Source organism: Ylistrum balloti, unplaced genomic scaffold (genome assembly GCF_031769215.1).
Source record: "Ylistrum balloti isolate Yb309-2 unplaced genomic scaffold, AGI_CSIRO_Ybal_v1 Utg370598, whole genome shotgun sequence".
NCBI lineage: Eukaryota > Metazoa > Mollusca > Bivalvia > Pectinida > Pectinidae > Ylistrum > Ylistrum balloti.
The window spans coordinates 603,276-616,353 of NW_026782370.1; positions in this window are offsets into that span (position 1 = coordinate 603,276).

Sequence of the window (13,078 nt, forward strand, 5' to 3'; positions counted from 1 at the left end):
AGTATGCATGTTTGTTCAAAATCGCCTCCTTTTTGAGCCCACAGTGTCTAATTCTGACTATGCACGTCACTTTAAGAATTCGGGGAAGTTGTAGGCTGTGTTCGAAGGGCTTTTAAAGGGATTTTGTAAAGTATTTTTTAAAAAAGATATTTCACGGCCATACCTTAACAGTGTATAAGGAGAAATATAGTTTTCAACACCTTTTGAGGCACAAAAGGCATAACGTGCACCTAGTCAGAATAAAACGTTACCTAAGAGTAAAGATCTTCCATTGGAATATCCTCTGTTCAATACGATATTTCACAATACATAGAAAGAATCGGGACAGAATGATATCTTACAAATCTTTCAGCGTTAGATTGTGTAACCTCCGCTACTTTATTAGGTTATTTCCGTCTCATGATCAGTTAAACACTCTGAAATCACCCATTGTTGTGTAAACACATACTGTCATCGTTGCTTTGATTTGAACTAAAATTTTACGTGTAATTCCTATTTGTATCTTAATAGTTTTAACAGTGTGCATTAATGAAGTCATTTACCAATTGCTTGGCTATAGCACAAGCAAAACAACAATATAAATAACATCGTTCTAGAAGATTTGCAAAATTTGATAATTCATTTATATACTTAAATATACTTGATTACCATATCTGAACTATAAAATGGAAAACTTTTTCTTTCTTATTTTTTTAGGTGAAAATATCTATCTTGCCTACACATAACCCCAGATGGCCTCTCGACTGCAGATTATTCTGAAGTACTCCATCTCTACACCGCATTAAAATGTTTGACCTTATCGGGGGAGTAGTGGGCTTGTTTCCGTATCTTTTCCTCATCAATCCCACAGAAAATAAAGTACGCCCGATCTAAATAAATCGGCGACACTTTTCGTCACAGCCAGTGTCCACCCCGGACTTTGGGCTGACGTGGCAAACAAGATCTATTTTAATACATGTTTTTAGATAAATGTCCCGCCTGTATACCATCAAGGCATGAGTCTTAAACGTGTACCAGTCGTGATCAGCACGAAAACTGTTATTGTTTTGTGTCATTGATAATGAATTGTGCCACGGTTAGGAATATATACCATGACACTCTCTTGAAATATTACGATATTATCTGAGCGCCAATCTTCGTTGATCTTTTATCTGTTCTGTAATAGTAGAAGTTTCTTCCTTTACTCTAAATAACACTCTATATGAAATTTGAAAATTTAATAAAAAAAAAAGCGATGATAATCGTTAACCATGAAATCCGAGTTAGTCGCATTGTCAAAATCAAATCGCTGAAAGGCTAAACATGTTGATGATATATGTGTTTTGTGACTTTAATGTGAAGCATAATCCATCCCGTGCAAAACAATCAGTCACTTTTATAGAAAATGGCTACTTACATTTTAGATACATTTTCCTTTAAATCAGTGAAATTAAGAGATTGCCACTGACAATGGTATTGGATACTGAACCCAGAGCAAAACTTTAAAACATATTTTACATGGTTTACTGTAAATACCCACACGTGAAGGGCGCGATTTTTCACGAAGAGAAATAAAGGTAAAGAATGGAGTGTTCACGTAGCTATGTGGTTTTGAAGGAAAGACCTTTCAACACCACCATAACTGACTGTCGGGATTATCTGGTACGCCAAAATTCATGAGCGACAAAAATGAATGAAATTATAATTACTGTATATATTAATGCCAACTATCCGAGTCAACGTCATCTAAACCCAGGACGACGTGTTTAAAAAGATAGAACAACTAGCAAAATTATAAATTAATGTTCGGTAAAGACAGCGAGAGGAGTGTGTGGAACATTGAAAAAATACGTCGATTTTATATAACTATCTTTTGAAACATTTGCTTTTTTGACTGTTAATAAATGACCGGATTTATTTTATTCTCTTTCTTGTGGGATATCACAACGGAGAAGTCATCTACACTTGTACACTAATGGTCAGTGTTGACATATCAGTATGCGGAGTCTGTGTTGTGTATTACCGGAAGTCAGTGTTGACATATCAGTATGCGGAGTCTGTGTTGTGTATTACCGGAAGTCAGTGTTGACATATCAGTATGCGGAGTCTGCTTGTGTATTACCGGAAGTCAGTGTTGACATATCAGTATGCGGAGTCTGTGTTGTGTATTACCGGAAGTCAGTGTTGACATATCAGTATGCGGAGTCTGCGTTGTGTATTACCGGAAGTCAGTGTTGACATATCAGCATGCGGAGTATGTGTTGTGTATTACCGGAAGTCAGTGTTGACATATCAGTATGCGGAGTCTGTGTTGTGTATTACCGGAAGTCAGTGTTGACATATCAGTATGCGGAGTCTGCTTGTGTATTACCGGAAGTCAGTGTTGACATATCAGTATGCGGAGTCTGTGTTGTGTATTACCGGAAGTCAGTGTTGACATATCAGTATGCGGAGTCTGTGTTGTGTATTACCGGAAGTCAGTGTTGACATATCAGTATGCGGAGTCTGTGTTGTGTATTACCGGAAGTCAGTGTTGACATATCAGTATGCGGAGTCTGTGTTGTATCTTATGACTACGGATTTATTATTTATTAAAATCGGCTTTATTGATGTTTACGAAGCATACCTGTGAGTCTTACGATCACACAATTACTTATCCGTAATGATAAGGATGGTCTTCACAATTATCTTACCATAACGTGTAGTAAATGACTGTTTAACGATGTACACTTGCCTCGTTTGCGATCAGCTGATGCGCGCACTTTGTGACAGCGGGATATGAAAGAAAACTTTACTCACGGAGATCGGAATTACCTGGGTCATGTATATTATTATGTGAAGAGGAATGTAAATTCAAGGGAACTTATGTGTTATATGTATGTGATAAATGATAAATGTCATAAAATGATTATGGCATGAATATTGTGAAAAAAAAAGAAATTTAACAATGTCCATCCAACTCAATTCATCATCCGAAAGAACATACAACCCTCAAGTGAATAATCTCAAGTCACTAGTCCCGGGGAGGTGACCTCCTAAAATCCACCACACGTGTCAGCATCCGAAGATCACACCAAACATTTACAAAATACAGTCACCATATCCCACAGAAATGTCAGTCTATGGTAGTTCGGGAGGGAAAACCAAATTCAACGCAATCTGTTTATCTTATATGATCTAGCGTCATTGCTAGAAACTAAAGGTCAATAGTAAAACTCGGCGAATTTTGAGTCACTTCTCCAATCAGCTGTATGAAGAATAATGTCCAATGGTACATTCGAAATGCCGGGGAGATTGAGTTGTCCTAGTACCATAAGGGGTTAAAATTGTCATTTCAATACCCGCTTTAACTAACACCACTTTAATCCATCTCGAGATTGTAGCTTTTAAACTAGAATTTGAATATTTTCATGAACACCTTGTCTGTCCTTGATTGTCTTAAAGCGACAGTATGCATGACACTGTTTTGTATTGATTTATTTTAACGAGTTTTACGTCCACTATTACGACCTTTCGGTCTTTCAGCGGACTGCACTGTTTTGAAAGATGGCGGCATTGCTTATTGCATATGACTGCCGCTAGGGGTCACTGATAATATTTGGAATATTCCCACCAATCAGAAAGCATGGACTGGTAGTAACAGGCTAAAACCGTTACAGCGTAGGGAGAAAGTTAGAGAAACCTTCGGATGAAATTTAAAAAAAAAAAGCTAGTTTCTAATATTAAAAACAACATTAACAAGCTTTCACAGTCAAAATCCAAGATTGCCACCTGTCAGCCATTTGCTTTCTGGTCAATCCAATAGCCATACGGCCATAAGTAGAGACTGAGGGAAACTTTCATATGGAATTAGAGAAAGAGCGACAACAAGAATTATTTACTGACGGAATACGGACCGACAATGGATATAGAGATATTAGAATATCCCATCACCTGATAGCATGGGGATACAGAACTGAAATAGATACATCAAAAACATAGAAAAAAGATCATATTCCAGAATCTTGTCAGGAAATAGGATTATTTACCGCGAAAGTCATGAAATGGAAAACAGCCAATCATTCCTACTGGAGAAATAGAAATCTAAAGAATTTGCTCTACTTCCCATATTGGGCCCACCCCTCTGAGCCCGAGGGGTGGGGGTGGGGGTGAGGGGCAAGACCAACTATTTATACAAAATTGATTCCCAGCAATTGGGCAAATTCCAATCATTACTACGGGAGAAGTAGGATATTAAAGAATTTGCTCTATTTTCTCTATTGGGTCACACAATTTAGGCTCTAGAGGGACGGTACCCACGGTTTATACAAAATTTGGTCTCATCTCCTAAGGATGTTTCTGACCAAATTTTGTCAAAATCCAATCTGTCGTTTGTAACTAGTAGCGATTTGCAGAAAAAAAAAGTTGACGAACGCCCGCGGTATGGTAAAAGCTCACATGTTCTTCGGACCAGGTGAGCTAATATTGACGTAATTAAAAATTCATCATTCTGTAAGTCTAGTACGTCACAGGAGAATCCCAACACATACCTTCAATGAAAAGTTAAAACCCCGACGGAAATAGTTCCTTTTGGTTATGTAAATAACAGAGTGTTAACAAGTACAATCCGAGGGTCCCGACCCTATCTCACGTATAAATATAAATATGGAAGATTTCTAGTGAGCAAATCAAATTAGACTTTGTAATCCGGCATCAACAGACCAGCATCATCGACACATCCCTCGGTCATACTGCGGGCGGTATCGGACCTCAGTAAGTACCATTTCCTTTAATATTACGTAATTAATTACGGTCGGGTATTAGAACATAACGTGTGAAAAAGTGAACTTGAAACATGTAAACATGAAGTTCACTAGTCGGAATTATGCTGATGTTCTAGAGGTCTAGAGCTAAAACAATAGAACGTCAGCATAATTTGGACTATTTTCTGAATCTTATCAATGAGTGATATTAATACAACATGTTTACAAAACAATAGAAATAGATTTGGACTGTCAAAAACGGTTTACGTATTGAAGTAGTATTATTGACTCGTATTTTCTGGAGCGTAAATGCAACTAAACTTGACTGAAAGAAGGTTGCTGTCGAGACTGAAATGATGTTTAGATTTATTTCTACACACCTCATTATCAATAAATGTGTAAATTTTGCCGGATCCTTATTTCACTACGGTAGATGTTGATGCCTTCTTAAAGAAAAACAAAGAAAATGCCTTTGACTTTCATTCGAACTTTTCTGTAGCCATTGTATTGATCTATATCACAATAACTTCTCGACGTCCTTAAATCGTCATTTTTTCAAACATTTAAGTCGGCGAAGCATCGCATTTATCATGACTGATCTACTTTATATAAGAAAGGTATTGCTCTACTTTAAGAGGAATTCGTTGATCAGATTTACATCCACGTCCCTCAACGCTAACTAATTCTCTATTTCGACCAATTTGATTTTCTCCCGTCGATTCCTAAGCTTCAAAATTTAGGCCCTTAGCATCACTGACAAGTCTTAAAGGGACGCAATATCTTTATGATGCAGTTTAATTAATTATTTGGCCCTCCTGTACCTTAGCATCACTGACGAGCCCTAGAAAGACTAAACTGCCGTATGATGTAGCATCACTGACGAGCCCTAGAAAGACTAAACTGCCGTATGATGTAGCATCACTGACGAGCCCTAGAAAGACGAAACTGCTGTATGATGTAGCATCACTGACGAGCCCTAGAAAGACTAAACTGCCGTATGATGTAGATTAATTCATCACATGACTCTACTTATCTTAGCATCACTGTAACTCAAAGTTTGTTCTCTTGTCTATTGTACATGCATTGCTAATCTTCTTTGGTCCCGGATCATCTTCCATGTACTAATATTGCTTTTCCTGATAACAAAAACCTAATTCATGTGGTCGGGTGGCGCAGTGGTAACGCATTCGTCTTCCACTTAGTCGTCTGGGGTTCGTTTCCCCGAAAGAGCGAAAGGTAGAGGGTCACCTTCACAACCACGTGAGGTTTCCCTGGGTTCTCCTGATCCTCACTAAGTAATACCCCCGTACACGCGCTTGCACCTGCTCTCTACTGCTATAAAATATATGAAGTTTACTTAAGACCTAATTCATCTAGCAAGTGATTAATTGTTATTATCAGTATTTTTATTGTTAATTCAATTATAGTTCTCTTAAAAATAACCTGCAATTACTATTTTGCTTTTTAGTATTTCAAGTACATCTACAAATATCTTTTTTATCACTTACATATTAGCGCCTGTATTGCCCACCTGGCAAAACGATTTCTCTTCAATTTACATTGCTTCAGATCAAATTTGGGCAAAATTCAAACATTCCTACAGGAGGAGTAGACTTTTAGAGAATTTGCTCTATTTCTCCTGTTTGGCACCGCTCCTCCAGCACCAACGGGCAGAGACCTATCGTTTATACAAAATTGATTCCCTTCAACTTCCACTTCAGCTTAAAATGCTTCAGACCCAATTTGGACAAAATTCAATAAGTCCTACTAGAGGAATAGGATTCCCCTTATTTGGCCTTGCCCCTCTGGCCCCAGGGAGCCGAGATCCACTGTTTATATATAATTGATTCATGTTCACCGAACAATGCTTGAGAACAGATTTTGGCAAAATCTAATGATTTCTGCAGGAGGAGTAAGATTTCAAAGTTCCCCCTTTTGGGCCGGCCCCTCAGTCTCCTGGGGGTTGAGGCCTCTTCCTCAAAGGATGCCTCTGGTCAAATTGTCAAAAATCCTGTAAGTTGTTTATGACCAGTGGTGATTTTAAGTAAAACGTTGACGGACAGACGACGGACGCCGCAGTGTACCATAAGTTCACTTGGCCCTTCGGACCAGGTGATCTAAAATGTACCATTGCAGTGCAGACTATCTGTTATATAACTGAATGTCATAACTTGTCTTCTAAACGTTTTTCAAATCGGGTTATTTACATTTGCAGACGAAAATGAATCGCAACATCTCCATTGTCCTCTTTGTTGTAATTTGTACATATGCTGGCGTCAGCACTGTTCCAATCAGTACACAACCCGATACCGAGAATCCCATCAAAATGCTTCATTCGTACGACCTAATGGGGAAACAACCAAGTGTTGATGTGATGCTAGACAACAAGGGAAGACAACCCATCGATTTTACAAGCCAAAAGCACGGAGGCAAGGAACGACAACTCCGGGGTGTAGAAGTTCTTTGCCAGTCAGAGGAATGTGCGGAGCTGATTAAGTACATCAATGCCAGAGACCCACACGCCGTGATCATGTTCCCTGGTCGATGGGGGAAGTAGACAACTCTCTTTTCATCTTCAGTTGATTTTGATGACAAATAACCGTTTTTTAACTCTGCATAATATAAGAATAAATCCTTACCGGCAACAAGCCATTTTGTGTTTATTAAATTCCACAGACACATGCGAAACAGACATTAACGTAGATATGAATTTTGAAAAAAAAAAATGAGTGAAAGGCACTGAAATTATTGAAATGCTAAATATATTGATACTATGTATACATTTTATATCTGTAATTTTTAATATGAGATATAATCAATCACATCCCAATTACCCTAGGTCCTTATACATTCCAATGATATAGATACAGATAGAACCAGCCCCATGCTGAGTCCAGATGTCGTTATCACTGGAGTAAAATGGTCACAACTTGGTCATATCTACTGATTTGATTTAGTATTTTAAATATCTAATTAAATACGCTGTGTTCGAGTATATAGTGCTGTCGGCGATCAAGGAAAATTCAACTCTCCATTACTTCATCAACTTTACAAATATCAACAGAAAACTTAGTGAAATGATGTATTGTGATGATAGCTATGACGTCACCATTTTGTCCCGATTCTGAAAATCCTCTACAAACCAGAGCAATCTTAATTCGTGAATGACACAAAAATCGATCTGAATTTTTTCATGAACAATTTTGAACTGTCTCCTAGCAGCAGTATTTATGCATGACTCTGTTTTTCGAAGATGATGGCATTTGTAAAGTATTGCTGCTAGGGGTCACAGGTAAATCGGTGGAATATTTCCCCCAATCAGAAAGCTAAGATTTGTAGGCTGAAACCCAAACTACGTTACGTTTAGCCTTAAACTCGGAAAGCTCTCATAATCACCCTTGAACGTTATGTTCTTTCCTTTTAGAACGTTTGCACATTCTTTTGATTAACAAATATCATTACAAATATGTATAGAAAGTGTAAAAACTTTGTGACGTTACTGTGGATGAAATGGGGCAAAGGGTCAATTTTGGTTGACAATATTATTGCTGACTGTAAACTTTTAGTGCCTATATTTGACATACTTATTTGGTCAGTGGGTCCAATCTGTGCCGTGTCTTGGTGGACTTTTATCATCAATACAGAGCTGATCAGGTTGTTAACTAACAACAGTCTCACCAAGTTCTCTAATCTCAATTTGCTGAAACTATAATATTTGACTTTTCCTTTTGTGCACTTTCCCTAACCAGACAGTTACAAGCGACCCTGCTTGTATGAATATTTTCTGTAACAGACATTAAATATCATGCAAATTAAATTCACCTCGAGAGGATTAAGTGCATTTTTCTGTAATTTGTGCTTAATGGAAGCCTGATACAATGGGAAAACTACAACACAAATACAAAACAATACATTAATTAGTTTTGATATATTTCTTCATTTCCATAAGGAGTGTTGTACATAATAACCTGATATTATACAAATTGTACACTTGTAACTCTCAACACAATCATCAGAGTGTTGTACATAATAACCTGATATTGTACAAATTGTACACTTGTAACTCTCAACACAATCATCAGAGTGTTGTACATAATAACCTGATTTTGTACAAATTGTACACTTGTAACTCTCAACACAACCATCAGAGTGTTGTACATAATAACCTGATATTGTACAAATTGTACACTTGTAACTCTCAACACAACCATCAGAGTGTTGTACATAATAACCTGATATTATACAAATTGTACACTTGTAACTCTCAACACAATCATAATCTAGGTAAACATCTTGTAGCTCTGAATACTGTATACCAATTTTATATCAAACATGGAACAGTATTGAAATATTACAATAAGGAACAAGAAACATTTTTGACAGTCACAAAAATAGTTTTCAACCATTTGATATATTGAAATAGAGAATTTTGGTAAAATCAATATTTTATAATACATATTTTTAAAGTCCAGATAAATGGCGAATAAAAGGCAACATATTTGTGAGTGTACAGTATCACAGACAATAGGAAGCAGTAGTTAAAAAGTTACGACCTAAAACTTAGTAATGCCAATTTACAATTAAAAGAAAAATACAACCCTGTAATAATGTTTCATAAAAATTCTTGAGTATTGGGTTTATAAAGTAAAATATTTGTATAGAAAATCCATTACCAGAATGGGCATACCTCCTTAAATTCTAGGATCCAGCCACTTACTTTATGAATAGTATGTAAAATTTCCCGATAAAAAACGGGTCTGTACACAGATCAAAACTCGGGTATACTGACAATTTGTCTAGTTCTGATACACCTAATCTGTTGAAGAAACAAAATACAATTTTTTTTTTAAAGTTAATTTTTCTTTCATCAAGCAATTCCCGGAGACTTCAGTCTCTGTGGACTCAGCAATTTACAATAATTTCTTTAAAAAATTCTCTTCCTAAACTTAACAACTCCAGGAGGCTTTGTGTAAGCCTTAATGTTTTTTTTTCAGTAGAACATTGATAACAATATTTCTGCTAACAAACAACTGCTCCCAACAGGGTATCAGCCGATGATATAAAAATCAACTAAACTCATAAGTCTGATATATTGATTCCATAACAAAATGGACAGCAAAAACAACAAATTCTGTATATACACAAGTTTTTTACACATTCCCTGAGATTAACTTGTAAAGGCTGTGAACTGCTACCTTCAGCAAACTTGACATGTGTCCTGTAGATCACATCTCCTCTTCATAGTCTGTATATCTCCCCGATTTGAAAGAAATTCCAGGAACCTTAATAAAAAGCTTTTACTTCAGAAATATATCTCTTTAAAAAACAATAGAAATATGTATAAAAGATTCTTTTTCCAAAAACAATAATATTTTTTTTATCTATATCCATGTATCCACTTTTTTTGGTCTTTCATCTAAAAGGACAATAGGAAAATGTCTACAGGACTGAAACATGATCAGAGTGTATCAGGTTCAGAGCACACACACACACATACACACGTACACACAAATCTCAACACACTAACACATATCCCCAGTATACATATTTATACATCGATTTTATAAAAAATAATACTTCCTGAGATAAAATGACCAATATAATGTGTTACTTCAAAATGTTATCAGACACCATGCTTGTATGAATCTGAATCAAAATACTTGATGAATAATATCTGTTGTATACTTTTCTCGTGTGATAATGAAGAAAACAACAACAATTATCTAAATCAGAATCAGTTTCAAATTCTCTTAGAAATGTTGTCAAAAATATTTACACTGACATAAATTTAAAACATACCACTGAATTAAAATACGAGATGTTCTTTTCATTCTTGTTAATGGCAATAGAAGTATCAAAAATGAATTAATGTGAGAGATTGAGATACTGAAACAATCATTTCTAGATCAAAACTCTTAAAATCTCAAGAAAAACAAGAAAATTTTGAAAAATGACAAAGATGACCAAAGTGTATCAAAAAGTTTGTTTTTGTTTTCCATTTTTTTTCTTGAAGTCGAGCTCACTAGTATGTTAACCTTGATAAAATAATACTGTGACCTTGTATCACCGGATTACATTATATTACTGGGATACCTGCTGAAGAACAAGGCAACCATTGCACTATCTAAAGAAATCTGAGGAATATTTACAAATAAGATATATAACATATAAATATATACATTGTACCTATGTTAAACAACTAATGGCTAATATCAACAACTCACTGGTATAATATATACAATGTACCTATGTTAAACAACTAATGGCTAATATCAACAACTCACTGGTATAATATATACATGAGGTAGTCAATAAGAACAAAACAGCATTTACACAAAAAATAATATCGGAATAAAAACAGGAAGTCAAACACAAACCCGTATATGGTATAAGTAGTTAGTTATTCGTATATATTTCTCGTATATATAAAGAGTTAATGTTTAACAAGGTCACTGACTCGGGATTATATATATACATAGTACTGTATAGTGCTTTCATTTTAATGGCTTTGATTTCATCGAAAATTCTCCAGCAAATTATTGCCAGTGGATGCATTTTACAAGTACCTAATTGCTTGTCTAATATTTAAAGGACTTTTCAGTACTTAACTTTTATTTTTTTACACATAAGTGAAAGTCAAACTAAAAATGCGGGTGATACTTAAACTGTAGATATATCATATTTCAACAGGAACGAATCCATGCCTGTTGATAAGTGTTATTTAGTGTAGTCCTTTAGCTCTGTAATAATTTAATTCCTCTCTATATTTTCGTTCAAACACCAGATATCCAATGTTGAGTTGTCTGGATTATTGCAGGAGATGTACATTTTAAATCTAATGAGCCCTGATAAAATAACTTCAAACAAGATAAATTTTGAGTGACAATGAAACTATTGGTACTTGATATATAGACTGGGTATACTTCATCTGTGCCGCCTGTCCGCGATACCTCAAGATTATACACAGCACAGTGGGTAAAGGGAACTAACTCACACAATCTCTATAGTCCTTTCAATACACAAACATTGCTATAATAATTGTCTTCTATCAAGAAGTAACAGCACTGCATCAAACTCGGATTCTGAGCATGGACTTCAGGTATATTAGGCACTGAGTATTCTATTGAGTAGAATAAAGAAAACTATATCTGACAGACCTAATTCCTCTATCCTAGCTCTTATAAAAATTCCTCTATCCTAGCTCTTATAAATTAGGTCTTATCTAGTTTAAATGACTCAACTTTAGTGACAGTGGTAACTTTTCTTTAAAGCCGTATATGTGAATGCAAAAGGTATTCTAACACAACTAAAACTGTGGAGAGAAAAGTGTATATAATATTACAGTTTTTTTTGCCCAATCTTATTAAACGTCAAGTCGAAAGAACATAAATAATATTCATACCAATCAGGAAATAAATTTGACAATAAATGATTGTGATAATAAAGTGTACAAATCTAACAAAAAAAATGTCATTCTTCTACAAAAGTGCATTCAATACATCACAAGTCCTTGACTTAACTCTCCTAGGCACAAATATACTACTGTATACACACAAAACAATCTGGTACGTTGATTGATATTCCAATCAAGTCTGTTTATGCATACATCAATCAGTTATTAGCAATTAAAATAAATTTTAAAGTTTGAGAAACGTTTTATCCATCACTTTCTCCACAACCAAGTGTTCAACTTAATGATTATAACATAAATGATGCCGCAAAAATTTCTACATTCCATAACACAATGACAACAGAGTTGTCTCCCTTTCATTAACAGACGCATTCAGGTGAGGTTAACTTGTAACTGCAAAGATACGTTTACTTGTCAAAAATTTATCAGCCGATTGCAATTAAAACAAATATGAGCAAGAACAAAATCAGGAGAAATGGTTCAATTTTACCGGGTATATTCATAAATGACACAGACATGTATTTAGTGAGAACAAAATGAAGATGTTGTAGCTACCAGAGTTGTGAGCACCTGTAATTTATATCATCTGTATATATCATGTTTTTCATAAGGTTATGTTAGAAATAAGGTAAACAGTTCAGAAAAAACAAAATATACAAGTAAATATAATGGCCTTATTTAGCATGTGGTAGTGATGTCACCACAGGATTCATTTTAGACATGTAACATTGTACAGGTGATACATTTTGGGTATGATATTGTGTGTAAAATGATCCATTGTACGACCTGGAATTATTCTGAAATGTTGTCAAGCAAACAAAGACCACAGTCAAGATGACTGGAATTTAGAATTCAAAAACATTACAAGGAATATTGTATCCCTTTAGTTATCAAAAGCAAGCTGGAACTGTCATCCCTAGGCTAACTCATACCCCCAAATATCAGA